Source organism: Vigna umbellata, chromosome 1 (assembly GCF_029865625.1).
Source record: "Vigna umbellata cultivar VRB3 chromosome 1, Vumbellata_1.0, whole genome shotgun sequence".
Taxonomy (NCBI): Eukaryota; Viridiplantae; Streptophyta; class Magnoliopsida; order Fabales; family Fabaceae; genus Vigna; species Vigna umbellata.
Genome location: NC_142165.1, coordinates 59,282,252 through 59,301,062, shown reverse-complemented (window position 1 = coordinate 59,301,062; position 18,811 = coordinate 59,282,252). Strand labels below are relative to the sequence as shown.

Below are 18,811 nucleotides of genomic sequence, written 5' to 3'. Positions count from 1 at the left end.
AGTACTTCAATTCTCTTCAAGTCCTAGCCCAGCAGCCTACGACGTTCTATGGGAGGGCAGAAAAGAAAAAAGATCTGAAAGTATGGTACCTTTTGGCGAAAGAACAAAATGTTGAATACCAACAGAACTCGACGTTGTATTAAGGTTCTCGTGTTTAAAAGAAAAAACTAAAAATAAATAAAAAGGTAGAAACTTTTGGCTTCCAATACTACGTCTAAGCCCCTTCAAATTCGACGTAACCTTTGCAATTTATAAGAAAAAATTAATAAAAAAGGTGCGCTATTTTAAGAGAAAATGTTGAATGGTTTGGGACTTCGACGTTGTTTTTAAACATAACGTCAAATTTTTGTTGTATGCGACATGAAAGTTTTTTATTGAATGTAAAAACAAAACACAGTCTCACTTGTTCGCGGTTTCATTTCTGCTTGAACTTTCTTCTTGGTGGACGATTGGGATAAAGAAAGAAGGTTATTTTTAAGTCGTTTCTATCTTTGTAATGTCATTTGGTTCTCATTTCTATGTTTGACCGATTGTTTTTCGTTTATCTTTAGGCTGTTTTTCGTACGGGGTCAGCGAACTTCATCATCTTCTCTAGTGACACCATTTGAAGTATGTTTTTTTTTCTTAAAATACTCTTACGTATGATGTATGTGCTCGTGTTTGTGTTGTGTTTGTCGATTCTGGACGTATGATATCTATATGTATAACGATACTATGATAGTTTTTTTTCCTTCAACGTATGATATTTGTGTTCGTTCGTTGTCAGCGAACTTCGTCATCTTCTCCAGTGACACCATTTCCAATTTTGTTTTTTTGTCCTTCAATATCTCTTACGTATGATATATGTGTTCGTGTTTGTCGATTCTGGACGTATGATATACGTATAACGATAGATATTTTTGTTCGTGTACGTATACTATGATAGTTTATTTTTTTCCTTCAACGTATGATAGGTATTTATTTATGTTTCTCTACGTTTTTTTTTTCGTGGATTCTTTTCGTTTAGTGTAGTAGTATGGATCAAAGCTGGATTCATCAGTGTCGTATTAGTGAAGAGTATGAGCGAGGGGTTTCTGAGTTCATACAATATGTTAAAGAGCACGCAAAACCAGTGAACGGGGCATATTTTTGCCCTTGTGTTCGTTGTCTCAATCAAGTATATGAAGACTTGGACAACATCCGTGATCATCTATTCATCTATGGAATAATGAGAAGTTATACAGTTTGGACTTGGCATGGGGAAGTATTATATAAGCCAACAACTTTAAGAGGTTCGGATTACGTTGACGAATGGATGAGTGATCATTTAGACGAAATGGTGCGTGACGTTGGCTAAGAAAATTTTGGAAGAGCTCATTTATACGATAGTATTAAGAACAATTCAGAGCAAGAGTTGTATCCAGGATGCATCAATTTTACAAGGTTATCGGCTACTTTGAAATTTTTTTGTTTAAAAGCAAGAAACGGATGGACTGATAAAAGTTTCACAAAATTGTAGGAGTTGTTGAAAGAGATGCTACCAAAAAATAACATGTTACCTATCCATAATTACAACGCGAAGAAAATTCTATGTCCAATGGGTTTGGAATACCAAAAGATACATGCATGTCCCAATGACTGTGTATTGTATAGAGATCAGTATGCTTCAATGAAGGTGTGTTTGACGTGTGGTTCGTCACGATTTAAGAAGAAACTTGATGGAAATAACGATGAACACAATGAAGGTCCATCGGCTAAGGTCATGTGGTATTTACCTATAGTACCTAGGTTGAAATGATTGTTTTTTGTTAAAGAAGATGCGAATAATCTTATGTGGCACGTTGATGGAAGAAAATGTGATCATCTTCTTCGACACCCAGCTGATTCCCCAATATGGATGAACATTGATGGCACATTTCCCGAATTTAGTGCAGAGCCGAGAAACTCAAGACTTGCACTTGCTATCGATGGTATGAATCCTTATGGAAACTTCAGTAGCAAACATAGTTCATGGCCAGTTATTTTGATGATTTACAATCTATCTCCTATGTTGTGCATAAAGAGAAAATACATGATGTTGTCTATGATGATATCGAGTCCTAGACAACCTGGAAATGACATTGATGTTTATCTAAAACCATTAATTGACGATTTAAAAATGTCGTGGGAAGAGGGCGTCTAGGTCTTCAATTCATATTCAGAAGAAAACTTTCGTTTGTGTGCAATATTTTTTTGCACCATAAATGATTTCCCAGCATATGGGAACTTGAGTGGTTACAGTGTTAAAGGTCATTTTGCATGTCTGATTTGTGAAGAAAATACTAGTTATCTTCAACTGTAGAATGGGCAGAAAACTGTATACACAAGACACCAAAGATTCCTTCCTCAAAAACACCCCTACCGTAGATTGAAAAAAGTGTTTAATGGAAGTTTTGAGGATGATGTAGTGTGCAGACCACGTAATGGGGAAGAAGTATACAACCAGGTGAGGAACATTGATGTTGTCTTAGGTACTTGATGTGCGACATTGCATAGACGTGATGCATGTTGAAAAAAATGTATGTGATAGTGTTTTTGGGACTTTACTAAACGTTAAAGGAAAGACAAAAGATGGAGTGAAAGCACGACAAGACTGGGTTGACATGGGAATCCGTTCTGAGTTACATCCGCAATCCATAGGAAGACGCATCTATCTTCCTCCAACTTGTCACACTCTTTCTAAAAAGAAAAACATTTTTTTGTCAATGTTTACATAATGTGAAGGTTCCACAAGGTTATTCGTCGAATATTAGTAGCCCTGTTTCTATGAAAGATTTGAAGTTGGTTGGTTTAAAGTCTCACGATTGTCATGTCTTAATGCAACAACTTTTACCAGTAGCTATTCGAGCCATACCTACCTCTGTTGGAGGTATTCTCACACGTTTGAGTTTGTTTTTCAATGTCATTTCCAAGAAAGTTGTTGATCCTCGACAGTTAGATGATTTAAAAATGAGGCCATCAAACTATTGTGCCAATTGGAAATGTATTTTCCACCCTTATTTTTTGATATCATGGTTCATTTGATTATCCATCTAGTGAGATAGATTCGAATATGTGGGCCGGTTTTCTTGAGGTGGATGTACCCGGTTGAAGGATACATGAAGATCTTAAAGGGATATGTTAAGAATCAATTGAGACCGGAAGCTTTGATTATAGAGCGCTACATTGCAGAGGAAACCATTGAATTCTGCTCAAGTTATATGTCAAGTTGTGACCCAATAGGACTTCCAAAGAAAAGACATGAAAACATACGTGTAGGAAAGGGAGTTCGAGGAGTAAGGATTGAAAGTGTTATGGAAAAGAAGTTAATCAAGCACATTTAACATTTTAAACAACACAAAGGATGTTATTCCTTACATTTCACAACACATTGATGAAATTAAGTCAGCACATCCACGTATGAATGAAAAGTGGACACTTAATGAACATAACAAATCCTTTTTAGCTTGGTTTAAGAAAAAGATTTATGCGACTCCGAATATTTCTGAAAATCTATTGAGACTAGCTTGTGGACCTAACACTGATGTGACCACTTTCGGCGACTATTACATAAACAATTACTTGTTCTATTCAAATGAGGAAGATGATAAAAGTAGAGTTCAAAAAAGTGGAGTTACCCTACAAGCTGAGGTTGTACACTTTTCCAGTTCCAAGGATAAGAATCCAATTACAGCAACAATCAGTTATTTTGGAATAATACAAGAAATTTGGGAAATTGAGTATGTCACTTTTAGAGTTCCAGTTTTCAAGTGTAAATGGGTTGACAGTAAATCTAGAGTGGTGACAGAAGACCTCGGATTCACTTTGGTGGATCTTAACAAAATGAGTTACACGAATGAACCATTTATTATGGCTAGTCAAGCAAGACAAATATTTTATGTCACTGACCTAGTGAATCATAAATGGTCAGTGGTATTGGAAGGCAGAGTCATGCACATAACTGATGATGAAGACTCTCTAGATATACTTGAGACAAGCTCCTTCTCATCAAGAACCATTGAAAATAAGGTTGATGATGTACCCAATCAAATACATGCAACTCGATGTGATCACAACGTAGGCATATGGGATAAATAGGTGTCTTAACATTGTTTTAATTACTTGTACAATTTATTTATTTTGTCTATTCCAACTATAATTTACTATCACTTTGTAAACAAGTATGACGAGCTCTGGATCAGATCCGTGGGAGGAGGGGGTAGATCTGTGACTCAGATGCCTGATGTCACATCCTGTCGAGTTAATGAGAAACCAGTGATGGTGGAGTTTGATCCCCGAACATTTTTGCCTATTGGGGCACATGCAGCATCGTTCAGGAGAGTTACTTGGGCGTGATGGAAAAAGCACATGTCCCTATTGTTGCTACCTGTTGGGATGATGTCCCACAGGTTGACAAAAATCTACTATGGCAAGATATTTTGGTATGTTTAAGATGTTTTACTTCCATCATTGACTTATTTTTGTTGATCATGCTTTAACATTAATTTTGTTTTTAACAGGAAAATTGGGATATCCCTAATGATGAGAGGATAAGGAAGAAGATTTTATCCCACATTGCAGTCCGGTGGAGGGACTTCAAGACGAGAATGACATGTCAATACGTCTTTGACTCTAAACAGAACGACACTCCTTGTACAAAATATAAAATAACTGAGGAGGAGTGGGTGCAGTTTAAAGAATCTAGACTTACTCTTGAGTGGCAGGTATGTATTTTAATATTTTGCTCTAGTCACACAAGATGTTAATTTGTGATTTATGCTTAATGATTTTCATTTTTTCATAGGTGAAAAGGATAACCGCCCAGCAGAGGCAAAAGCTTAATGATACACCACACGTACTGTCACATGGTGGTTATGCGTTATTAGAGAAAAACATGAGAAAATGTCGCGCTAAGGAGCTAGGTCTTGAGTCACCTGATCTAGCACCTCCACCAGCCAGACATGAATTGTGGAAGGCTGCACGAACAAAGTCCAATGGCCAGTTTACATCCCAGTCTGCTTAGGAGATATCCCAGAGAATTGTAAGTGGAAACTTTTAACTGATTACCATAGTTCACAAAAAAATTATGTAACAAACTTTTTAATGTGTCTAGCTTCATTATGATATGCATGATGACTTGGTTGACCAATAGAGTCAAGGCACATTTGTGGCACAAGGTAGGGAGGACCTCCTAGTAGCAGCCACAGGCGGCTAGACCGTCCAGGTCATGTGCGTGCTGTTGGAGGAGCTATTGGATTGAGGGACTACTTTGGCCCTAAACCAAGAAGCACAGAAGTTGTGACTCAGGAAATGGTGGTAGCATCAGGCAACAGGTGCAAGTCGAATTAGAGGAAAGCATGGGTGAACGCTTCAGAATGCTCGAAGAAAAACTTGCGATGATCACCCAACAACAGCAACAGCAACAACAAGAGCAACAACAACAGTCACAGGAGGAGGACGCCCCTATAGATGATCGTACTGCACCTCGTGTGAGCACCAAAGGCTCATGCTCTACTGCAGATCGTACTGATTACAATATTCAATATGAGTTTTTGGTTGATGAGGATCTTGCGCCCGTAGTGGTGTTGGGACGATAGATTGTAGGAGGCCAGACCATTCATGGTGCTCCTTTATTGCCCACTCACATGCGGGTAATGATTGATGATCTAAGAGACCCCCAGGCTCGAGTGTCAGTGCCTACATCTGAAATCCAAATCGTGAGGGAGGTCTTAGGCACATTTATAGCTTGGCCTAAGGCTATGATCATGCCATATTTTGGCCCACCAGCGGTATTATATTCTTCTTTTTATTATCTTAAATCTTCAAGTTATAATTAAACGATTCCTAACTTTTGTAAATGTGAGTTACAGGTCTACCGTCCTGAGAAACAACAAATTGCTCAACTTGTGAACAAGGCTCGAGAGGAAGCAGAAGACCATGATGCTATATCCATATTGACTCCAGATTAAATAAGTTGAGAAAAGGATCGGTAGAGATGTTATGGGAGTTAAGAACATTTGGCCTCGAGTACCATGTTCCATTGTAATTTCAATGATGCATATGAGATCATTGGTGGAGAAAAAATGCTCAACATTTCATGCATACAACTATGGTGCATGTAAGTTTTTTATTTGTTATTTTCCAATTTGTATATTAGTATTATTACTTTTTAATAAATATACTTAACTTTATTCTTACAAGTACATGGACACCATCGTAGTTGAATCAGGTCGGGCATCAGTTTATATCTTTCTTGAACCTCAGACCATTCAACCATCTGGAAACACATTAGATTTCAGAAAACCATATATTCAAACATGGATGACTGAGTCTAATAGAGAGATATATATCGCGCCATACATTGATGCGTATGTGTTTCCCAATATTGTCAACTTTTATCAAATTTTAATCAATAAACTAACTCACTAGTTGTTGGTACATGACAGGGGCCATTGGCAACACATGGTGATCATTCCAAAAAAAGGACAAGTTGTATGGTTTTGTTCTCTTCATAGGAAGATTAAAGTAGAGTTGAAGTCCTTGCTACAAACGTAAGTATTACATTCATTCTTATCAATTCATTATGATATTAATATATTAACTTATGTTTCAAATGTTTCAAATTTGTTTAGAGTTGTGACTAGGACCAGAGGACAACAACTTGAAATTATATATCCTAAGGTTGGAATTCGTTGATCTTTAACCTTTAATTTTCGTAGTCAAATTTAAACCATTACATGTGACTAAGTTCTTTCACATGTTTAGTGTAATAAGCAGAATGATTCATGGGCATGTGGCTACTACATCATGTCATGGATGAAGGCAATCATCCGAGCATAAATCAGAGGGAAATGGACTGAGGTAAAAATTTACATTTGAAAATCTTAGAAATATCAATAAACTTTTGACATTAAAATGAATATAATAGTAAAGTTTCCTTGATTTTGCAGCGGTTCAACACTACCTCTCCATTGTCCACTTTAGTAATAAAGACGATAAGAGAGGATTGGGCACGATATTTGAATAAACATTTTAAATAGCTATAGCTTTAGGTTTTTCCTTTCATGATAGTAGCATTTGCTTACTTGTGCAGCTTTTAAACTGTTAATAGATTATTGTGAATAGATGAATAATGTGAATAGATAAATACTGTGAATAGATGAATGGAAAATTGGGTTCTTTAAAGTTTTGATATAGCATTAGTGTCTTTTAGTTTTACTATTTAATTGCAATTGATCAATTGATGATAACATGGTTTCAATTAATTAATTCTGTGAATATATATGAATTGGAAAACCGGTTTCTATATTTCAGGTTTGGTTGAATGAGCTAAACCGAATCAAATCTAAAAAAAACACTGAAGGTAACATCAAAGTATACACCATTCGACGTTCAAACATCAACAGTAATGTCCAATATCGACAAGTTCGACGTTAACCTTACGCCCATCCCCTTATACTTGACGTCAAATATTCCTTTAGATATAAATATTTATTCAAATATTACTCAAAAATTGACGTCCTCTTTGAACTTCAATGTGAACATTACGTCTGTTATCTTCAGTAAGGACGTTAACTTTACGTCACTTCCTCGTACATAAGACGACAAATCTAACTATAAATATAAATATTTATTCAAATATTGAACGCCATTCTCTTTACTAACTGATGTAACCTCACGTCGTTGCACAATATCGATGTTAGGTTTACGTCAATTCTCGATCGACTCGACGTCAAATTGTCCTATTAACGTCGCCTCGTAATATTCGACGTCAAATTTACATCACCTGTTATGACATCGGTCGGGAATTCGTCGTTAAAAGCCAAAAATAACCGACGTAATACGTTGTTTTTGCACTAGTGAAAGTAGTGATAATCGATTATCCTGAGTGATAATCGATTATCCTGAGTGATAATCGATTATCCTGAGTGATAATCGATTATTTGCGCGAGCAATCTATTTCTACTTTGGCTCGTGATAATCTATTATCACCCTTGATAATCGATTATTTGCGCAAAGATTCACCAAATACAAATATTTTTAAGTTTACATCATTACAATTAATCCTATACAATTGTTTCTACAAAATGCTTTTAACATAGATGCACCAAGAGTCTTCAATTCTTTAGCTTTTAAAATCATCAAAATTTCATAGTAGTTTCAAGATACCAATGTTCCTCATTGGTAACAGATATATCTTATTCCTTGTTTTCCTCATTTATAGAGGTAGAAAGGTTTTCTCCATAGTAGTTAATTTCTTATTCCATGGGAGAGGTTCTTTGACTTCTTTCCTAGTGAGTTATTTTTCTTCTATGTTCATCCATCTTTGTTGCTAGTTGTCATTACAAGATTTAGTCATATTAGTATGACAATGGGTGTTGTCAGTTCTAAACAAATTGTTCTAATTAGTTTTAAGAACAATTTTAAAATTGTTGTAATAAAAGGCATGTTTAGCTTTGAGAATGTTTTATCATATAGGAAACATTTCTAGAAATTCCATTCTTTTTGGTATGTTTAAGAGAATGGTTGTTTATATTTTAAAAGAAATATTTTTCCTATAATAATCTAGTGAAACATGAAAAACATCATAGTATATTATTGGCATGAACACATTATTTCTACTTGAAAGCATAATAGCCCAAGTGTCATGATATAAATAGGTTTGGGAGAATAATTTAATCAAGAATTAGAAAATTATATTCAGTAATAAATATAAGAAGCATGGGAAAAATAAAAGGAGATAAAGAATAAAATTCTAAGGGAGATGCCAAGGAAGATTCACTTAGCTTGAGATTCTATGAGATTTATGAATCAACATTTTCTACTATTCACTTAGCTTTTTGTACTATATTTGATTAGGGAATTGTTCTTAATTGTCCAATGTTTCCTCAGTTTTGATATTTGGGGTTTATTTTGACCAATAATTCTTATTGTAATTAATTTGAATTATCTGAGACTATTTATGACCATGTAAAACATTCAGTTCCAGCAAGAGACCAAAGCATCAATTCAAAGCTTGACTAATCAGATGGAGCAGATGGCCACTCAGTTGACTCAGGAACAATCTCAAGATTCAGAGCAATTACCATTTCAGATTGTTCAGATTCCAGAAGATGTCAGTGCCATCAACATAAGAGATGGGAAGCATAGTCATGTGCTCATTATGCCACCTACTTTCCCATCTTCATATGTCCCTAGTCTTGCACCTGAGGATTTTGAGCTTGTCCCATCAACAGTCCTTCCTTCCTTGATCCAGTTGTGGAAGACACTTCTCTGCTAAATCAAGTTTGGCATCTTCCACCCTAACTTAGGGAAGTTCTCTTTTCTCCTTCCTTTCTCACTTTTATTGCACTTTGTCCACATCTTTTGATTGTTTTGATTATTGATCTTATGTTTGTGACACATTGAGGACACTATGTAGTTTAAGTGTGGTCTATTGGGAGAGATTTTCATTTTTCTTTGTTTAACTTTTTCTTTGTTTAGGCTTTTCAAGTTCTAGGTTGTTTTTGTTGTTTTTGTTTCTTGATAGGGGGAGCACTGTGATAGCTGAACCCAATCCCTGTGATAGTGGTTTTTGATGATGACAACACATTGATAACAAAAACACATGAATATGTACTGTGGTATATGTCATATGTTGTATGTGTTTATGATTATTGTGAAATATGCACATATTGTGATTGTCACATGTGTTGAATGTATAATATGTTGATTGTGGCCTATTGTTTTAGTAAAGTGATCATTGCATATTGTGTTACTAAAGTGATCATGTTTGTGTATGCATACTGTATGTTTTGGTGATAAGGTAATCATATGCACAAAAGCATATCTGAATGACTAAATCGATTACATAGGTGTGATAATCAATTCAGGTCATCAGACAGCTTATGTTTTTAAACTGAGGCAAAACAACTTGTTTTGAATCGATTACATTAATCGGTGAATCGATTCAAACACGTGTGTTTGCACATATCTTTTTCAAACGTGCAGTGTTGTGAATTAGAAAGAAAAAGTTTTCAAAAATGTGCTAAGTGTTGAAACTTAATCGATTACATGGATTATGTATTCAATTAACTATAATATTGATTTGAAAATTGTTTCATGCTTGTCATAACTGTTTCAACAGTCATATTTTTAAATGTGTTTACTAAGCATTAAATGGAAATCGATTGCATTAATTGTGTATTCAGTTAAGGAGCTTAATTAGTTATAAATATGTTACAAGTATTTAATGTAACCGATTAGATTAAAAGAGTAATTGATTAAACTCCGTCTGAATTGACTAAAACTATATATAGACACATTGATTGGATTTCTGTAAGACAATTGAGATTAACATTTTCACATCTGATTTAGATTGTGCTAAAAAGTTTTACAGAGGTGATCAAATGCTCCAAGAAACAAGAAATTGAAGTGGTGGACTATTCTTGACTGATTTGAAGAACCTGATCTTTCTGCACAACTGAGGTGTTTGCTGCGTGATCAGGAGAAGTTTCGCAATTTGTATGTTGTTGTTCCCTGTGCGTATTGCCAGGAAGAAGAACGAGGAATTCTTGTACTTTGAGAGGGTTCTCAAAGGGGTGACTATAGGAGAGGATTGTTCTTGCTGTAGGGTTTTTGTATTTGGCTATATTAGATTAGTGAGTTAGAGAGGTGATTTACATTTTGATAGTGTGGTCGTTGTAAAGCCCTTGTTGTAAAAACTCATATCTCTATAGTGCAAATTGGCTTTCAATCTCAGGTTGATTGAAAGGACACTAGATGTAGGCATTGAGGTCGAACCAGTATAAAACTCAGAGTTTAATTTTTCTTCTCTCTATCTCTCTGCATTAATTGATTACATATTGTCATCATTCGAATACGCATTCTGTTATATTGCATACACATTGCTTGTTGTTCAAGAAAGTTTTAAAGATTTATCCTATTTGCAAAAAAGATTTGAAAAGCGAGTATTTTTTATAAAACACCAATTCACCCACTCCCCCCCCCCCCTCCCCCTCCTTGGTGTTGAGAAACAAAGTTCATCATTTCTAACATTGTTGTTTCAAGCTTGAGTCTTGTGTACAATTTTCCATGTTTCTCTTGTTTTCTGGATTTTCTTTAGGTTCTAGCCTCTTCCTTCACTTGATTAATACTTATGGTTTTAAATCCTTGCTTTTCTCTAATTGGAAAGATGATTACGATATTTCAAAGGTTGATTGATTGTGACAGAAATACCATGTGTGAGGATTTTAGTCGCTTGATGTTCTTTCTTGTATGTGATATATCTCTTGATTGCTTAGACATATGCCTTGGCTTGACTCTTGTTGATAATTCTTGATTGATATGCATGTTTGGAAGTGATAAAAGCAAATTTTCTTCTTAAGCCTCTTTAGCGAAATGAGCCTACCTTGTGTTAATCCTTTGATAACCCCTTTGAGCCTATGCTTTCCCCTTTTCTTTGTTTTGAAGCTCATACATTAGCCTTAAGTGAAAAACCATGATTACCTTAACCTTAGGGAATTTTGGAGCTTTGGAATTGTTTTGGGAATAAGTGTGGTCTTCCTAGGATTCTTATAAATTGGCTAGTCAATTTTCTTGGCTCTGTTAGTGCTTGTTGTATAAATATGTTTTGTATCTTGTCTCTTAAAGTAGTGTTCTATAAAAAAATAGAGAAAAGAAGAGAGACAAGACAAGAAAAGAAAGAAAAATAAAATAGAAAACATTAGAAAAATATTTTTTTTATTGTGAATAGTGGAGTCAAGTAGAAGATTGAATTAGAGGTTTTGGGTGTGATTTTATTGAACTTTCACTTGTTCCCCATTGCTCCTCTCTTCTTTTTGGTTTGTAGCTTCTCATCCATATCTTATCCTCCCTTGTCCTTGGCCTCATTACAACCATAAAAAGACCTTTTGATTTGAACATGCATATGTTTTGAGTGTTGATATTAGAAACTTGCCAAGTTTGTTTGTTGTTTGCTTTCTTGAGTGCATATATTTGAAATTGTTTACCCTAGACACTTGAGAGATACAACGATAGTCCGTTTGTGAGGTTCTGTTGCTTTTGATTCACCTCTTGAGCTGATTGATTATTTTGTCATGTTTAGAATTGCTTGAATGATTTCCATAAGTAGTTGCTTCCTTTGAATATTTGTGTGTTGAATGTTGTCTACTCCTTTTCTTTTTCCAAAATTCATTGAGGACCATGTAAATCTGTTTGTTTGCTTGTGTTTCTTTTTGTTTCTGTGTCCGGATGTTGTGTCATTCTCTTGGTGTCTTTTGAATTGTTCCTTGTTATGCATCTTGATTTTGCTTATGAGTGCAAAAGACTAAGTATGGTCTATTTTGATGAATCATTATTTTGTACTATTCACTTAGCTTTCTGCACCGAATTTAACTAGTTAATTATGCTTAATTGTCTATTATTTTCTCAATTTTGGTCATTGGGCTTAATTTGATCATAACTCATATTTTTAATTAATTTGGATTATTTGAATCTAACTATTCTCATTATTAATTACAGGACAATTTTGGAATTATAATTAGGACTTTAAGAGGGTTACCACATCATTTAATTTCGTTTGTAATTTTAATTATTTCCATTTTGGACTAGATTTGACTTTTGGGCCTATTTTTGGTCAAATTTAGGAGAAGCCCATTTAGAGGGCATTTTCGTCTTTTGAGGTTATTAATACCCCCGCCCACCCCACCTCCCCCTCCCCTTTGGAGGTTTTAGGTTTTGTTCTCTTTCTTATGTATTGAATAATTTTCGTTTAATTCCAATTTCATTTTGCGTTGCTGCTTTAATTCCATTTTCCTTTCTTAATTGCGTTTTATTTCTCTAGATTACATTTTGAATTTTCGTTTCTCGATGCATTGCATTTTCCAATTTCGTTTTTGGGTCAAGTTGCGTTTTCTGAGCTTAGTTTTGTTCTCTATTTTGTGCTTTATTGTTGATTCCAGCTTTGCATTTTGTTTGCTCTTTAATTTCATTCTAATGGTAGGTTAAGTGTGCTTGGTTGGTCATTAGTGAAATTGTGTTGTTTCCATGAGAATTGCGGACAGTGAATTGTCATTGTGCTACTCTGACCTTGCTCAATGTTTAATTATGTTTTGTGCTTGCAATTGGGTACACACTTAGTTGCCTAATTGTATTTAATCTTTGCTTAGTTGATTAAACCGCATTTGCTTAATCTGTGGTAGCGTGGATATGATTGAATGTGAGCATTGCATTTGCTTAATTCACTTTTATGAAAACATGGTTAGTTTTCGCTTAGTTAGTTAACTTGTGTTGGATTAGGGGTTAGAGGAGTGGGTATTTTTTGCTAATCTGTTATTGGAATAATGCAATTGAGCTAGTGAACAATCATTTTCAATTAGTGTTTCATTTCGTGTTTTAGTTGTTTAATTTTACTACACAAAAATGTCCAAAAACCATCCCCACCACGTGTTTGATCTAATGATTGAACCAAATGTGAGTCCTTGAGAGACGACTTAGGAGTCACTTCCTAGTTTATACTGCACTTTAATTGCATATTAATTTGATTTGGGTACGGCCCCAATCATATAGCCCAAGGGTCAGAAACTGAAAAAGCTACTCCCAACTACCAGTGATAATCAATTATTTACGACCGTTATGGGGGTTTAAAAAAAAGTGATAATCGATTATCCTGAGTGATAATCGATTATCCTAAGTGATAATCGATTATTTGTGCGCCCTGAACAATATTAAACCAAGCAGTGATAATCGATTATCCCTTATGATAATCGATTATTTGCGCGAGCAACTCTTTTCTAATTTAGCCAGTGATAATCGATTATTTTCTGTGATAATCGATTATTTGCGCAATGAATCACTAAATAGGAAAACTTCTAAGTACTTTTACAAATGCAAAATTAATCTTATACAATTGTTTCTATAAAATGCTTTTAACATTGATACAACAAGAGTCTTCCAGCATTAACATTATTAAAAACTTCAACAGTAGCTTTAAGACACCAATACTCCTCGTTGGTAATACTTCTCCAAAACACCTCTTGATTTGATCAAGATCCTATCAACCTCTTAAGCTCCACATCATATCATAATACGACTATGACTTGACTCATTTGTTCTTTACAATTGACGTCACCTACAACAATCACTCCCCTCATTTATTAATATAAGAGAACACAAAAAAAAATCATAGCGTATTTCCTTTTTCTACTTAAACATCTAGTACTGTTGGTTTATAATTAGACAAGCAAACAAAAACATAATTTTTCTTATAAGTTACCATTAGACGATACTAGTTTAAATGTACCATAAAAAAAATAAGACGATTCATCCATAAGCATAATAAGATTGAAGCTTTGAACAATAAAGATATCTACGATTGACTCTCGCAGCATATTGGATGCTCAAAAAGATTGTTTATAGGTTTTAAAAAATTAAAGTCACAAACTCCAAAGAAGATCTTGACACACCGACAACCTAACTGTTAAATAATATACGCTCATTCCTATGAAATCATCATAGCTGCTCAAACAAAACATTAGTATAATGGTGAATTTGAGCCAAATGTTTAGCATATATTCTAAATATCTTTACTAACAACAATGCACAATGGGCCACAATGGATCTTTTTATTTTTTATCAACAAAGACTTAACTAGATATTCACACAAAACTCATTCTACATAAATAAGTTATCACTCTTTTGTTCTTTGAAACTTCTAGTGTTTGAGAAACATTGTTTGTTAAATGGCTTGTAATTGAATGATTTTTCATTATCTATCATTCACATATTTGTAAAGTTGGATCTAGACGTGGATTGATTGCATTTCATATCCACTAGTTGAAGTGTTGAATGTGAAATCTTGTAAAAATAACTTTAATGTCGTGTAATGTGGAAACTTTGTGTATTTACGAGAGATGATATGTACTCATTATTTCTAGCTAACTTGTTGAACATGAATAATTGATTTGATGACTTCCACCTCTTTAGATAAATGTCATGATAAAGACTTTAGGGTTTATCCTTATTATTTTTATTATTAAGTTATAATTCTTACACTTTTCAAGTGATTAAATAATGTTTCAGTATGTCTTATTTTATTTTTTTTTTCAAATTGATTGAATTTATTTAAATTAATTTCAACTAATTTCAATCAATTATAACTTCATTTTAATTAGTTCGTAACCTTGTGAAAATCCAAACTTAAATATTTCAAGATAAAAATCTTCATGGGAAATCCATTTTAATCTTTGCAACCAATTGAAACAAGAATCAATCTATTGAAAATACTAAAAAGACTGTTGTAAATAATTTCAACCAATTAAAATAGTCTTTTGAAATTTTAATATTTTATAGTTCGACTTGCTAAATTATATTTCAATAAGTCGATTATATTAGTTCAACTTCTCTAAGTTTACATGTTTTTATATAAATACAAAAGCACAATATGATTAACTTACATTTGTTAAATGGCAAAAAAAAATATCCTACTTCTAAATCGAATATACTTCTTAGAACTACTTTTGTAAAAAAAATTTCTAAATCAAGATTCAAGAAGTGTCCTACTCATCTATTTGGTGAAGCTCACCTTGAACTATTTTTTACTGAGAGTTGATTCCTAGGCATATTGAACCTAAAAGGTTTTATTCTAATCTTTACTTTTGTTTATTTACTATATTGTAGCTCTCTTGACAAGGATGATAAAGGTTGGCTTGTGGAAGTGTTTCACAATTGTGTAAAGATCTTGTAGGGTTCAAGACCTAGTGCTTGTTTTATTTTTCTCGTAGAGTGCATGTAAAATCTTGAATTTTGTAGATTGCCTTTATCAGTGTGGTTAGGCTATTGGACATAATCATAATTAGAAATGAACCAGTATAATTCTTTTTTTTTTCTTCTTGAACTCTTTATATCTCTCGTATTTCAATACTTGGTCATATTGCTTGTTTATTAAGAACATAAAGAAATTGGTAATACATCTTATAACCTTGATCAAGAGTTTCTTCTTGAGTTAATTGATTCAAAGAAAATTTGAATTTTTTTTTTTAAAGATTGATTAAAAGTTTTGAAAGTTCAACTCACCCTTTCTTGAACTTAGCTCATTTTTCTAACATAACCTACAAACTTTATATACCCGTGTAAGTCAAAACATTTAATGGTTAGTAAAATTCTTTGTAGTTTACATTAGAGAACTACATGTAACACAAGTTAAAGATGAATCATTATAAAACTAAAACGTTCATTATCTCTTTTTATTACTCAAATGGTTCTTCTCTTAATTGTCTATAAAATCTTTTAGAAAACCTTTATAAACATTTTTATAAAATCGTTAAACGACTTCATTTAAATGTTTAAATAAATTACTTGTCAAATTATTCTCTGTCATGTTTTTAGCTTTATTAAAATTCTTATCTCTAAAGCTAACATTTTAACTATGTGTTTCACTCAAAATCACAATGAAAAAATAAAACTCAAAAAGGTTTGAAATCATTACCATAATTTATTCTAAAAAAAACTATGAAAAAAAAATCAAAGCTAAGAGTATAATTTATGAAAACCGAATTCAGGTTTCAGAAGTCAATTATGTGTAAGATAGATGTCAGCATCCTACAACCTCCCATGATAATATATTTAATTAAATACACAAAACAAAAGTGATTTTTCTAAATATTTATTTACCTAAAAAAAATAAAAATTGTATTGAAAATTTTGAACTGACCCTCTAAAGACTAATCTTGCTCTTATATTTCCATTCACAATAAAAAAAAAATTAGGGGATACGTAGTTCTTGAAAACTACTTGAGAAATCTTTTTGGATAAAAGATTAGCCTGTTCGTGCATATTTTCATGCACAGTTAAAAATCATGGATAATGTAGTTCTTACAAAGAATAAATTTGTTTGAGAGTTAATTTTTTTGTTTTTGAAAGTTTTATATTTTTTTATTTTTTAATTGTTTGAAAAAGGTATCAAACTATGCAAACAACGTGCAAACACCAAAAATAACAATGCCAAAAAACTATTTTTAATCATTTTCATTTTTTATATTTTTATGACTTTTGTTTGTTTTTATTTTTTTTTCTTTAAATGAGTATATATGGAAATGTTGTGTGTCAAATAGTAAAGATGTATAAGGTATGAAAGGTGAAACAAGAATTTTAAGAAGTAAAATAGAAGCCCAAAACCTTAAAATGTGAGACAATAGAAAATATGAGTGTATGGGTAAAACATGGTGCGTAATCAACAAAAGGCCAAAAAATAGGATACAAGGGGCAGCGGTGCAGGAATAAACGCGTGGCTGCATACAGAAAAAGTGCAAAAATAAAATAAACAAATAAGGGGTATAGTCAGAAGATCATCAGGGTGCAACCAGAACGATGTAAAACAAAAAAGTAGGGTTGCAAAAGTGAATAGCGTAGCGTTGGATATGTGAGACAGTCCTGACCCAAAACAAAATAAATAACTTTAAAAATATAAATAACTTTTAATTTTTAAGTATAAGTTTATTAAAAATATAAATAACTTAAAAATTTATTTAAACAATGTGAATGAGAAAACTATTTTTGAAAAAAAAAACTATCTAATCTTAAAGAGAAAAAATGTAAAACAATGTATGCCAATTTGAGTTGGTAAAACGGGTCACTTAACCTGATCCAACTTGACTCATTTTGGATTGACTACTTAGTTAGTCAATCTAATCCAGCTCATTATGAGTGGGGTTGTCATTCACTTAATTATGAATTTTTCTTTTTTTATTAAAAAAAATAACAAATTTTTTTTAATTCAAATCTAAGTAAAGGAAAAATATCTTAAATTAGATTTATAATCAATCAAACATAAGATTTATTCACACAAAGATATCACAAAATCTCCTTAACAAAAATTTTAATGACTTCATATAGATTTATAGATTTTTCATGTTACCTAATTATTTCATACAAAAGTAATTTCACTCAGAGTCTTATTTTAATATTTTTGTAAAATAACTAACTCAACAAAAAATAGTTATTAAAAAAATTAGGTGGATTGGTAAGTCAATCCAGATGAATTAGATTCAAAATTATCTTATATTAAAATTTCAAAAAAAAAAATTCAACCCAACTCTACTCAAACTGATCAGGTTAATTCATAAATTCAAAAATATTTTCGACAACATTAATGTCAATTCATTCTGCACTCAATAAATTATCAAAGACCAATTTTATCCGTCAGTCATTAGTCAAAATCCTAACCCTAATTTCCCATTCACGTTTTCCCTAAGCCCATATGATTCTCCAAGGCTAAAAGCCCACAAAAGTGTACACTCTTTAATTATATATAGAATTATATAATTAAGGTTTAAACTCTCGGATGGTCATCGTATTTATATGAGAATCTCAAATGGGTCATCGTTTTTTTTTCGGTCTCAATTGGGTCCATAGACTTGTAAATTTGAGTCGATTAAGTCATCTCCGTTAACTTTTCACTGACGCCGTTTAACTGTGCTGAGGTGTATTTTTTTTTACATGAAGTGGCATTCTATATTAAATTGAATGGGTGATTTGTTGTACAATCAACAATTCGATGCAGCGGCTTCTTCTCCTACTTCTTCTACGGCCACCAGAAACCTTCCCATAATTGCCCCACCGGCCGCAGCGACCAGCCGCTGATACCCGCCGACCTCGACTGCAAAAAGATTTCAATAGGGGTAGCGTGAAACAGGGGTTTGAGATGTTGGAGGGGATGGTTGGGTAGGGTTGGAAGCCAAATGTGTACACGCACACGACTTTGATTAATGGCCTGTGCAAGAAAGGTTGGACTGAGAAGGCGTTTAAACTCTTTCTCAAGCTTGTTCGAAGCGAGAAT

The 18,811-nt window shown here is 33.2% G+C and overlaps 1 pseudogene; it reads left to right on the top strand.

Annotated features, from left to right (window-relative positions):
• Positions 1-1,015: 1,015 nt before the first annotated feature.
• On the top strand, positions 1,016-4,353 carry LOC148205917 (uncharacterized; annotated as a pseudogene).
• The last annotated feature ends 14,458 nt before the right edge of the window (positions 4,354-18,811 follow it).